Source organism: Rousettus aegyptiacus, unplaced genomic scaffold (assembly GCF_014176215.1).
Source record: "Rousettus aegyptiacus isolate mRouAeg1 unplaced genomic scaffold, mRouAeg1.p scaffold_m13_p_5, whole genome shotgun sequence".
In the NCBI taxonomy this organism is placed as follows: Eukaryota; Metazoa; Chordata; class Mammalia; order Chiroptera; family Pteropodidae; genus Rousettus; species Rousettus aegyptiacus.
The window spans coordinates 97983544-97995740 of record NW_023416308.1 but is presented as its reverse complement, the minus strand read 5'-3'; the positions used below and the strand labels follow the sequence as shown (position 1 = coordinate 97995740).

The window sequence follows — 12197 nt, the reverse complement described above, 5'->3', positions numbered from 1 at the left end:
AAAACGGTTATACTAGGGCAAGTTTGTAAAAAAAAAAAACTTTAAAGAACTCAATGAAAATTAGAATATGAATTAATTCATGAGTAAATTTTTCCTACATGTGCTTTCTAAGTCTAAGAAATTGTTAAGAATGTTTCTGATATGCAGTAATTTCTTCATGCTATTTGGTCGAAACCAGAAAGTTTTATGCCAATTCATCAATTCTCAAATGACAATGTGAATGTGGCTTATCGGATACCTCACTTATATTATTCCCTTTCTTATTTTCCCTCTGTTTTTTTTTCTTTCTCTTTTCATCTCTCAGTTCTTTTGAAAGAATCAGTATGCCCTTGCTTTTCAGCAGTCTCTCAAGAAACAAGTGAGAGAAGATTATCTAAATTTAGAGACATTTCACTTAAATGATCTGGGGTAATATTAGCAGATATTCAGATATGTAATTCTTCACTCTGAAGTAAATAAGGAACCACTTGATAGTATTCATCAAGAATTTTCAATGAGCAATTACTTGATGTTTTATCAAATATATTACAGAACAAATTTTAATTTTAAAAGTTATCTTAGGAATTTCTTTTGAACTAGTAGAATAGTTTTTTCTATTTAGTTTTTACTCTATAAGTCTTTATAATAAAACAGGTAAATCAACATACATTTCATGACACTGATGTGGTTAGCTCACGTACTCATCAATTAATGATACAATCATTTAAATTCTTTTGACTGCTTTGCAGACATTGAAAGACCACAAAAAACTTGTAAGTATCATGTCATTTATTATCCAAGTTGCTAAGGCCAAAATCACTCTGTGAGTTGTGGCAAGTAACATGAAGTCATATGATTTCAATTCTCAATCCAGAATTCAGAAAGTACGTAAGTTTTTAATCATAATGCTGACTATTGGCTTTGATAGTGAATTTGTTTTTATGCTGAACTTCACACTGCTGATGATCCTCACTAGCAGAGCAAAAACAATTGTGATATTTGGTTACATAGAAGAACTAATGAATATCACGCATGCTGAGTGAAAGATTATAGGGCAAACAGAGAATCAGGCTTCCATTTTCCGTTTGGCAAATTATTTCTCTTTCTATGACAAATTTATCAGTTATAAATATTTAAATATTTTAAGCTAATTAATAAAATGATTGAAGAAAAGGAAACTAAGGCTTTATTGTTTAATCTTTTCTCAGGCCACGATTTATCAAATGATGCTAATAAAGGTTATTCCCATGCTGAGGGTTAGGCAGGTCCTAAAACTGGGATGCTTAAGCAACATGCCACAGCCAGAATAGAGTTGGTTACATTAAAGATTTCTAGCGGACTCTTTCCACTAACACTATGTGAAGATGATTTGTGTAACAAGCTTGCTTTGATTCAATGTTATTATATAAGCATGTTCAAATATGCCACAAGTATACATTGAAGATACACTTGCACATGAAAACTCAATCTCAGTGTAACAAGTATTGAGTAAGGTCCCATAAGAATCATTCTAAACTAACAGCTGTATTGAAAGAGTGCAGACTAAAAGTCAGGTAATTACTAATAGGTCACTATAGAAGGTCTACTTGGTGCAATGAACAGAAAAGATTGGGCTTGATCATGTACCAATCTGACCAAGAAAGTTCTACAAAACCAAGAATTAGTTCCTGGCTGCCCCAGCCTAAAGGCTATCATTAAATTTTATTGAGTCATATGTAGTTCTATGAGAGTCAAAGCATAATTCAATCTCTTTCACTAATTTGGTATTTTCCTGACTACTGTTTTAATTAACTCACCAAGTGAGGCTTTTAGATCTATTCTGTTGTACTACTAGAATGCAATACATTTTATTCTATGATATAGGGTTCAACTTAAAAATGGTAATTGTTGCAAAAAAAAAAAGTATGTCTTTGGGACACTAAAAGCCTCAGTCCAATTTGTTTTGATGGTAAGTTCCTGAACAAAATGAAGGTCTAAAAAAATAATACAGTCTGTGATAGGCTGATAATGGCCCCCAGAGATATCAGGCTCTAATTTCTAATATCTGTAAATGCTACCTTATTTGGAAAAAAGGTCTTTGCTGATATGATTAAGTTAAAAAATCTTGAAACAGAAAAATTATCCAAGTGAGATAAATACAAAGTATACTTATAAGACTCAGAGGGAAATTTGGCACGCAAAGAAGGTGATGCTAAGACCGTGCAGAGAAAGAGAGACACATCTTAAATACTTGCCTTAAAGATTAGAGCGATCAGGCCACAAGCCAAGAAATGCTGGTGGCCACCAGAAGCTAGAAGAGACAGGGAAGGGGATCTCCCCCTAGAACCTCTAGAGGAAGTGTGTGGCCCAGCTAACACCTTGATTTCAGCCTAGTTAAACTGATTTTGGACTTCTAGCATTTAGAATTGTAAAAGAATAAATTTCTGTTGTTTCAAGCCACTAAGTTTGTGGTAATAATACCTAAAGAAGCCTTATCATTTAAAACTGTAATACAACAGACAGCTAAAACTTTTTATGATGTTTCAATTACAAGGCCCACTAATGAAACGGTATTAAGCACATTACTAACTTCAAAATCTGCAATGATTCTTTATTGCCCATGTGAAAACAAGTCCCTAATTCTAGGATTCAAGATTTGCTAGTTTTAAAATGAATGTTAATTTCTTTCTTTCTATTTCTATATCTGAGCTGTCCCTTGCGAGGCATGCTCAAGCATTCACTATTATTCTAAGAAACCAAAATCATTTTCCCCTTGTCAAGGCTTATTCTTTGCCCTCTTCTTTGATCCCCATTAGCCAAACCTTCTCATTATTAAGAGCCCAAAGCTATTACTATTTCATTCATTCACTGATCAAATGAAAGACAGATGAAATCTCAAGCATCCTATGTTCCAGGAACAGCCATAAAAAGATAGCATAGACTTCCCTGTATTAGAAAAATGCTGGCAATTTCATGCAAATAACAGAGTTCTGAGAAAAACACCATTCAAACAGTAAATACTGATATTCTTAATTAATGGAATAAGTATGTACTAAAATCAATGCTGCAAAGATCATTTTAACTAACTTCTATTTGCTTTCAGTACTAAATTAAAATGTATTTTGCTAGAACGGAAGAACTTAGTTACCTAGAAGCAAAGAACTAAAAATGAAAAAATCAGCAAATCTTGCAACAAACAACTAGAAAATGAAAGTTTAAGAAATTACCAGTGACAATGGCATACAGTTAAAAAAGATATCAAGGCAATTCAATATGGAAAGGATAGTCTGTAATGAACGGTGTTGAAACAACTGGATGTCCATGTGGAAAAAAATCTGACCTCAATCCCTATCTCACTGTACATATAGTCACGTGCCACATAACAACGTTCTGGTCAACAACGGACTGATGTACAGTGGTGGTATGCCATACAGCTGAGGTGTGCAGTAGGCTGTACCACTTAGGTCTGTGCTAGTACACTCCGTGACATTCACACAACAGTAAAATCATCTAACGATACATTTCTCAGAACATATTCCTGTTATTAAGCAGCACATGACTGTACAAAAATTAATTTAAGATAAATCATAGACATAAATGTAAAACTCAGAACTATAAAGCTTCTAGAACGAAATGCAGAGAACATTTTTGCCCCTTAGGGTGGGCATAGATTGCTTTGACAGAACAAAAAGCACAAACTGTAATGATACGAAATCGATAAAGTAAACATCAAATTTCAAAACTTTCTCTTCATCAAAGATATCATTAAGAAAACAGACAAGGCACAGACTGGGGAAAAATACTGGCCAAATGTATATATAAAAAGGACATACCCGGAATATACAAAAAAATCCTATAAACTGATGGTGATAAGAAGACAATTAATAATCAGGGGAAAAAACTTGGAAGGGGCACTTTTCAAAAGATAGATGAGTAGACAATGTACACATAAATATGTGCTCAAACTTTTTCTTAGTTATCAGGAAAATGTACATTAAAATCATAAGACACTATAAATACCTAAAAGAATGGCTACAATAAAGACAGCACCACGTGTTGCCTATGATAGGGAATAACTGGAACTATTATAAGTTGCTGGTGGGAAACTATCTGGCGATTTTTTATCGAACTACATGTATATTTGCGGTCAAGCAATTCCACATCTGGATATTTACTTAAGAGGAAAAAAACGTAAAACTTATGCCCACAAAAAGACTTATAAAAGAATGTACTCACAGTCTTATTCTTACCAGTCAAAACTGGAACCATAAATGTCTATCAACAGGAGCATGGATAAACTAGTATATCCATATAAGGGACTACTATTCAACAATAAAAAATAAAAAACTAAGATACACTCAATAACAGACGAATACCTAAAATATTATGCTGAGCAAAAGAAGAAAAGGGTACATACTATATGATTACATTGAAATGAAATCTAAATTCAGGCAAAACTAATCTATAGGGAAAGAAAGAAGCTGGTTTCCAGGTGGGAAGAAGAGGTAGAAATTAACTGGAAAGGGCACAAAGGGATTTTCTGGAGAAATGGCAATGTTTTGTATCTTATTCAGGGTGGCGGTTATACATATCAAATCTCACCAATAGAGCACTTAAAATCTGCACTTTTCATTGTATATTGACCATATCTCAAGAAAAAAGATCTTCAGACACATCAAAAAAAAATTAAAAGTAATTTAGCAAACTTCCTACACCATAAAGGAAAAATGAGAACTTTCTTCCAATATTAATAGAGAATTTAGCAAAATGCTATTTTACTATTTTCAAATGATGTGGCACTCAATTATTTTCAAATGATGTGGCACTCGTCATATTTGGGAGAAAATTTTCAATTATATAGACCTATGACATTTACTGATAAGAAAAATGAACACAAAAGATTAAGAAACTTTTAATCAAAAAAATATAGGATCACTCATGATACTACAAAAAAAATATAGAAAATGATGTAATATTTTATTAAGATTGGTATATGATATCTATTTCCAAACTAATTAATAACTAATGCTTTATGATTAGCTGAGATTTTATGGCAATAGGTTGTCCAATTATTTGATTTTGATTTTAGACCTTCTCTATATAACAAATCCAAGTGATTTCTAAATTACTAATTCTGGAGTGACTGTGCAACTTAAAATGTGATCCTCAGATCTGTAGCCTCAGCAGTATCTGAGAGCTTGTTAGAAGATGACCCCATCACAAACCCTACAGAGGGGAACCCAAGAATCTGTGTTTCATCAAATTCTCCAGGCAATTATTATACATGCTAAAGTCTAAGAAACACCCTGTTAGCCTCCTACTGTTTAAAACATGGAGTTAGTTGAAAATAAAAAAATTAGTGCTTCATAGAAATTTCTCTTTGACAGATGCATTCCTCTATGATGACCCAAAAAACAGAAAAAAAAAAGCCAACTCACATTCTTCAATTTTTAACCTATAACACCACAATGAAAATTATATTGTGTTCCAAGTCAAAAACTTTTTGATATTTGATACCTTTTGTTCATTAATCATAAATGCCAACCTTATTATTTCATTGTTTATACAAATGCCAACTTAATTCAGAAGAAGCTGATGAAATCAGAACAATATGCCGGTGGAATTTTAACCTGCTGATTTTTTTTAAAGGGGGCGGTGGCTATCATTTGTATGAGGCTTCAGCTACCAAACACTACAATGGTTTCCAGCAACAGGTTTAACACAGAGACTACCAGGAGGGGAAAAAAACTTGAAGTGTGTGTAAGTTGTGAAAAGAGCATAATATAATACACTGTAAAAATTCTAGTAATTTCTAAAAGTTTTTAGTGAAAATTTATATATTCATTAGTTCTAAATGACCCTTTCTATTGGCTAAGCAATGTATAAAGTGGAAATGGTATTTCTTTAAAGTAAATGCATACTATGGTAAATTGCCTTCTACACAACAAGGTGGTATTTCAGATTACCTAAATAGAGGTTCACTCGTTCTAATGCCTTTCTTACATTCCTTTTTTAAAATGAAATACTGCTTTATTTACTGGTAGCTTGCTACTCAAATTGAATAAAAAGTTAGGAAAGTCATACATTAATCCTTTGCTACACATCTGTTTATGTTGTTTTAATTTATAAAATGTTGGCTGCAAATAGGAAATAACAATCAATTATGAAAAGGGCTCTACACATGTTTGGTTAAACAAAAATTCCCAAATCGTCATGCTGATATTATTTTATCTATCAATACGGCTCCTGAGGTTATAGCATTTGGTTTTTCTCTATGCATTAATGAGTTTTAGTACCATTAATAAGATGCTAGCTTTCTATCTCTAGCTTCAAACATTTTTGAATTCTAGAATCAAATTTCAAAATACCTTCTAAAAGTTATCTTATCAGCACAAGTTCAAAATGTCCAAAATCCAATTTATCATCCAGACTCTAAAATTAGTTCTTCCTCCTGTTGAATCCTTGTCTGTTAAAATCATCACCATGTTCAAGAAATGCTGAATGAATGAATGAATGAATGAGAGAATAATAAATATATTTTGCAAAAATCCAGGTTATAGTATCAGGAAGGGTAATCTCTCTTTCCCTAATACCATTAAGCACCAAATTCTGTAGATGCTACCTATATAATATCCTTTCTATTCCCAAGGCCAAACCTAGTTCAAACCAACAGTAAGCTGGTTGCTCTTACCTAGTCTCCAGCATTCATCTTCTAACAGCAGTCCAGTCCATCTACCTGCTTCCAGATTCACTCGCTTTGACTTACGACCTGACCAAATTATTCTCCAGCTCAAAATTTTAAGTGGCAACCTACTACATAATAATTTGTAGTCATATTCCAAGAAAAGAGGGTAAAAGAGAAGAAGAAAAAGGAAGAGAGGAAGAGGGAGAAAAGGAGGTTGGTAGAAGACTGAAAAAGGGGAAATGAGGATGATGGAGAAAGGGGAAACTGCAGGAGAAATAAGAAGAGGAAGAGTAAGGAAAAAACTGAGGGAAGAGACAGAAAAACACTGAAGGCAAACAAAGCCATGCAATATTTACAGTAGGTACGGATCCTTTTCAAATAAAGAATTAAGAGGTAGATTGTAGGAACTGGATTTACACAAATGAAGACATGTAAGAAGTAGAATATGAGTAATCCAATCCATGACAAAACCTCTTCAAAACCAAGAACTACCTCTGTAATGTACTTTGGACTATGAGATTTGCTAACTCTGAAATATAATTTTGCACCAATTCCTTTTGCTAGTCACACGCCTTCTCTTTGTTGACTATAAGCAAGTGTAATACAACCTCTGCTCCTTTGTACATAAACTATGAAAAAAAAATTAAACCTAATCAATCGGTTACCTTATAGCTAATTTAAGTGTAAAGCTAGACCCATCTCCCCCCCAAATCATATGAAACAAGTCTTCCATGACATACCTGACATGAGCTACACAGAGAACTCCAATATTTACACTTTGCCTCCAATATCCCCCAATGAAAATTAGTAGCAGTGCACCGGCTAACTTCTCCTACCTTCTGGGTTCAGGGAAGACTCGGTTTTTGTATAATTAAAGACTTAGGAAGCTGATGCCAAACTAAAGTTGTCCCTGCTAAACCAGGCTGGTGAAGTACATCTACAAAGCCCACAGGACTGTCCTCCTGCAGCAATCCTGAGCTCTGCACTGTGGTCATCGAGGCCACCAGGCACTAATTAGGCAGTGTGTTCTGTCAACGCTTTCGTGCTCCTCTTCTATTACTTGATCAGTCTGTCGCATTAATGATACTAGTACTTTACCTCTGAATTCCCTCAAGTGCTTTATCCCTGAGATTAAAAAAAAAAAAAAAGATATGAGAAAGAAAATTACTTTACCCTTTTCATATTTGAATTAACACTAATTACTGTTTCCTCTAGTTTCTTTTATTTGCAGAAATCTCCCCATGGACCTAAAATGCACACATTTCCTTAACTTCTACTGAATTAACTTTAAAATCTATAGAAAACAACAATGGGAAGGGAATGCATACTTAAAGCATTGGCATTTTCATATATAAGTGTTCAAAAATTAATGGTGGGTTATATGCGTAAGACTGGAGAGGTGGTGGCAATTTTTCTGAATCCTAACTACTTGATGATGAAGGAAATTCACCTAAAATGGAACTCAATAAAACAAGAGAAGTGACCTTAAATAGTAACAGAAACTGAGTAAGAAAAATAAAAGCATTTAATAACCATAGCTAAAGTCAATGAACTTAGTATACTGTTTTTGAAGTAAAGGCCTAAGTAAGCTTCTTAAGATGCTGAGGAAACACATATCCTCTGAGATAATTTTTGGTTTTCCTTATTGCAAATCACTGTTATTATGAAGCAGTGGGTGAGGAAGCGCTGTTAAGATGGTGCAGTAGGAATTCTCTCACGAATATGAACACAGTTTAGGTAAGCAACAGAGAGATACACACTGGCTGATATCGCTGTGTTTTCTTGTTTTGTTTTGTTTCATTTTCTGTAAGACGCCTAGTAGCTTAAAACAACATTGTGTTACAAAAAGTTAGGTATAAAAGTACTACAACTGTGTCCTTTACACTTTGACATTACATTAAGATTATGAAAGCTGGGGTAAAAAAAAAAAAAACAATTACAAAGGTAAAGTCAAGTACAACACACTACTGCCACCTAATGCTTAGGAAAATATTGCCTACAGTAGCAGTCCCATTTTATGCTACAGTTAACACTCGAAACATGATTTCTAAAATATGTTTGAATATTTTTAAGGTTTTCTGACTCATATAGAGAAAATACAATACATGTGCAAGACTGATAGCCCAAAAGTGTGCTTATCTATTAAAAAAAAAAAAGGCTTATTAACGACCTAACTACAAGTCAGATATTGTGCTAGCCAATGAGTATCCAATGATAAATAAAACAGGATCCCTGCTCTTAAGGGATTCACGGTCTAGTTGGGGAGAGCAGGCACAGAAAAAAATAATTATAATACAATGGAAAGGATAAGGTGCTAAGAAAAGATGACAACCTGAAAAAGTTGTTAACTGAGAACAAATTAGGGAAGATTTCTTAACGAAGGTGATTTTTGACTGGGCTTTGAAGGATGAATAAGAGTCAGCCTGTAGGACCTGTAGAAGGGTGGGAGGGCAAAAGCATTCCAAGTAGACAGAAATGGCAAATATGAGACAGGAAAGTACTAAAACAGATATTAGAGTTTTGAGCAGCAGAATTGTAAGGTATACTGAGAATGAGTAAAAGAACAGTTGGGTGGTAAAAGTAATGAGAAATGAAGTTAAAAAGCTAGACTGGGTTTAGACGGTAAAGGAACTTTTTAGTATGGTAAGAAACATGAACTATTCTCTACTTTTCCACATTACTTGAATGCTAGGGACATAAACATATTTTTGTTTCAAAGACAAAAAAAAAAAAAAAACTAACCCAATGATAGGATGGTATTGGTAGGGAGGATAGGTGGGGAGGCCGGCAGTAAGGAAACTATTGCATGACTGTTGCACTCCTGAGGAACTGTGTTAATGATGCTGGTGACTGAGGGCAGCAGGAGCTAGACAAGGGGAAAGCTGGGGAGCTGGGACATGAATTTGGAAGTCACCTGTGAAGCAGATAAAACTACAGGAATGTACAGAGGGCAGCTTCTCAACGCTTTTGAGTTATAAACTCCAAGATTATGATAAAAAGTCTGTTAATCTCTCTGCATAAAATTGAAAGATTAATAGTCCTCCAATAGCACCGGGGCCCCAGATTAAGAGTCTCTGATTTGGTGGTAAGTGAAGAAAGATAAAGCCAAAATTCTGAAGGACTGTAATGCTTCTAGCAGATAGAGGAAAAGATGCTAAAAAGAAAAACAGGGCAGTGAGCAACGAGATAATTAGGAAAACAGGCATCAACCACAGAAGCCCAGGGAGGAAAGAGTTTCAAGACAGATGGAAGATCTGTGACAACAGTAAATGTCACGGTAATTCCACTGAATGTGGCAAGCTGGGGGCACTGGACACATTAGTAGGTACCATTTAGAAGAATACCAGTGGCGAAAAAGAATAGGTTGAGAAGCAAATGGATGGTAGTCAAGTCATGTTTGGCAAGGAAGGAGAGAGGAGTGACAGCCATAATAACCAAGGCCAAAGGAGAATGTTTTTGAAAGACTTTTTACTGCACGGTGTGGGGTTTGGGGGGTGGGGTAGTGGGTGGGGGGAGTGGTAAGCTAATGGAAAGGGAGAAGTCAAGGTAGAGAGAAGAGAGAACTGGAGCAGCACTGAACTTGAACTGAGAGAATTTCAGTTTTATTCTGGCTTGGTTATTACTAGGTATGTGACCCTAGAAAAGTTATTCAACTGTAAAAAATTTCCTTACCTGAAAAACAGAAAGACTGCTTGCTAAACTAAGCTACGTATGAAAGTAAGGACCTTTGCCCATCATATTACCACTATATCCACAGCACCTAGCACAAAGCTGGCTCACAGAAGGCAATACATACTTAGTCGATGAATAAATTATCTGTTCATATAGCTCAGTGTTTTGCAAAAATCAAATGACATAATGTGAGTGTGCATATTTCAATGCAATTAAAAATTTTAAATGGGGTATGGCAGGAGAGCAGGCCATAGCAAGCCCTCTAATATAAACATAGTATAAATAAAATGGATCCTCACAATTCACAGATTCTATATCTGCAAATTCTCTTACTTACAAAAATATATTTGTAACCTTCCAATCAACACTTGTGATGCTTTTGCAATCAGACATACACAGAGTGGTGAAAAACTTAAGGCACTCCACCTGGATGTTACCAGCGGAGGTCAAAGAAGCCTTCATTTTTCAGCTCTCATAACGTATGTAAATAAATGTCCTTTCCACAGTCTACTTACATTTTTCTCATTTTTGTTTATTGTAATTTTTCTATTTAAAATGGCCCCCAAGCATAGTGCATTAAGTGTTGGATAGTGTTCCAAAGCAAAAGAAGTCCCTAATGTGCCTTATGGGGGGAAAACACATGTTTTAAATAAGTTTCTTCTTTCAGGCATGAATTATATAGTGCTGTTGACCCTGAGTTCAATGTTAATGAATCAACAATATATATTTGTCTTTAAACAAAAACACACATAAAACAAGGTTATGTACTGATTGCTCAGTGAAAATGTTGCGACCAGAGGCTCACAGGAACTTAACCCCGTATTTCCCCTAGGAGCAATGGTTCAGGATTTGCTAACTCAGTGTTTGTGGCAACTTTATAGAACATAACTACAACAGCTAAGAAAAACTGACTGCATAATAATCTAAACATATACACAACATTTAATTTACACCTGTCCCCTTTACAGAGCTCTCTCTGCCCCTTCTCCTGCCATACCCCACAATCTGCCCATGAGGACCCTATGTCCCTCTTCTAGCCATGCCCCACTCCCTCTTTTAGGAGCAAAGGACAAGGAAGTCTGCACGAACAGCCTCCGGGGAGCAGAAGCTTGGACTACAGATGGTCTCCAGTTGGGGCAGACGAGAATGGAAGCAGGGCAGGCAGTGGCTCCCTCTGTTCTGCTGCATTCCGGCATAAGAGTCCAAGAACTCAAAATCTGATCTTGGATTTCCAGGTCAACATGAAGCTATATTTGCCATGAAAGTATATTTTTTTAAGTAAATATTAAGTATGTTCTGTTAATGTTAGCTTAATATATATCTATTAAGCATTTAAGCACCTGGCACATAGACATACCCCCGGCCCCCATTTGTAATCTTTCTCAGGGCCTAAAAAATAGTAGGTATGGGCCTTATAATATTGCACCTTTTCACAAACTTATTGAAAGAAGGATGAAAAATAAAATCAAGCAACCTCCCGAGATTTTAAGTGACATTAGTGGTAGTTTATTTCACTTGGAAAAAGAATAACTCTTTCAATGATAATTTATAAGATTTACCTTACTCTGCTCCAGGGGAATCTATACCATGAGAGATTTAACTTGTACATTTCTAACATCTCCATACATTTCAACACAAGACAAACCAGTAGTTGTCTTCTAATGTATAATTTATTATAGATGCACGTAGGAACATTCTTCTAGTATGTGCATAAGTTGGCATTCAAGAACATTCAGAGACAGCTAGATAGTACTAAGAGTTTGAGGGAGTTCTAGGTGAAAAAAGGTCACTATAAGAATAAATTCAAAAATTTGCTTAATCTGTGATCATGATTCAAACAAAACATGATTAAATAACTAGCTTTTTCAGTCTTTCTTAAGTA

The 12197-nt window shown here is 34.9% G+C and overlaps 1 protein-coding gene across 2 annotated transcripts in view; it reads right to left on the bottom strand.

The window, feature by feature from the left end:
* Positions 1–12197, bottom strand: part of DNAJC24 (DnaJ heat shock protein family (Hsp40) member C24) — a 47934-nt gene that overhangs the window by 17958 nt on the left and 17779 nt on the right. The window lies entirely within an intron of this gene.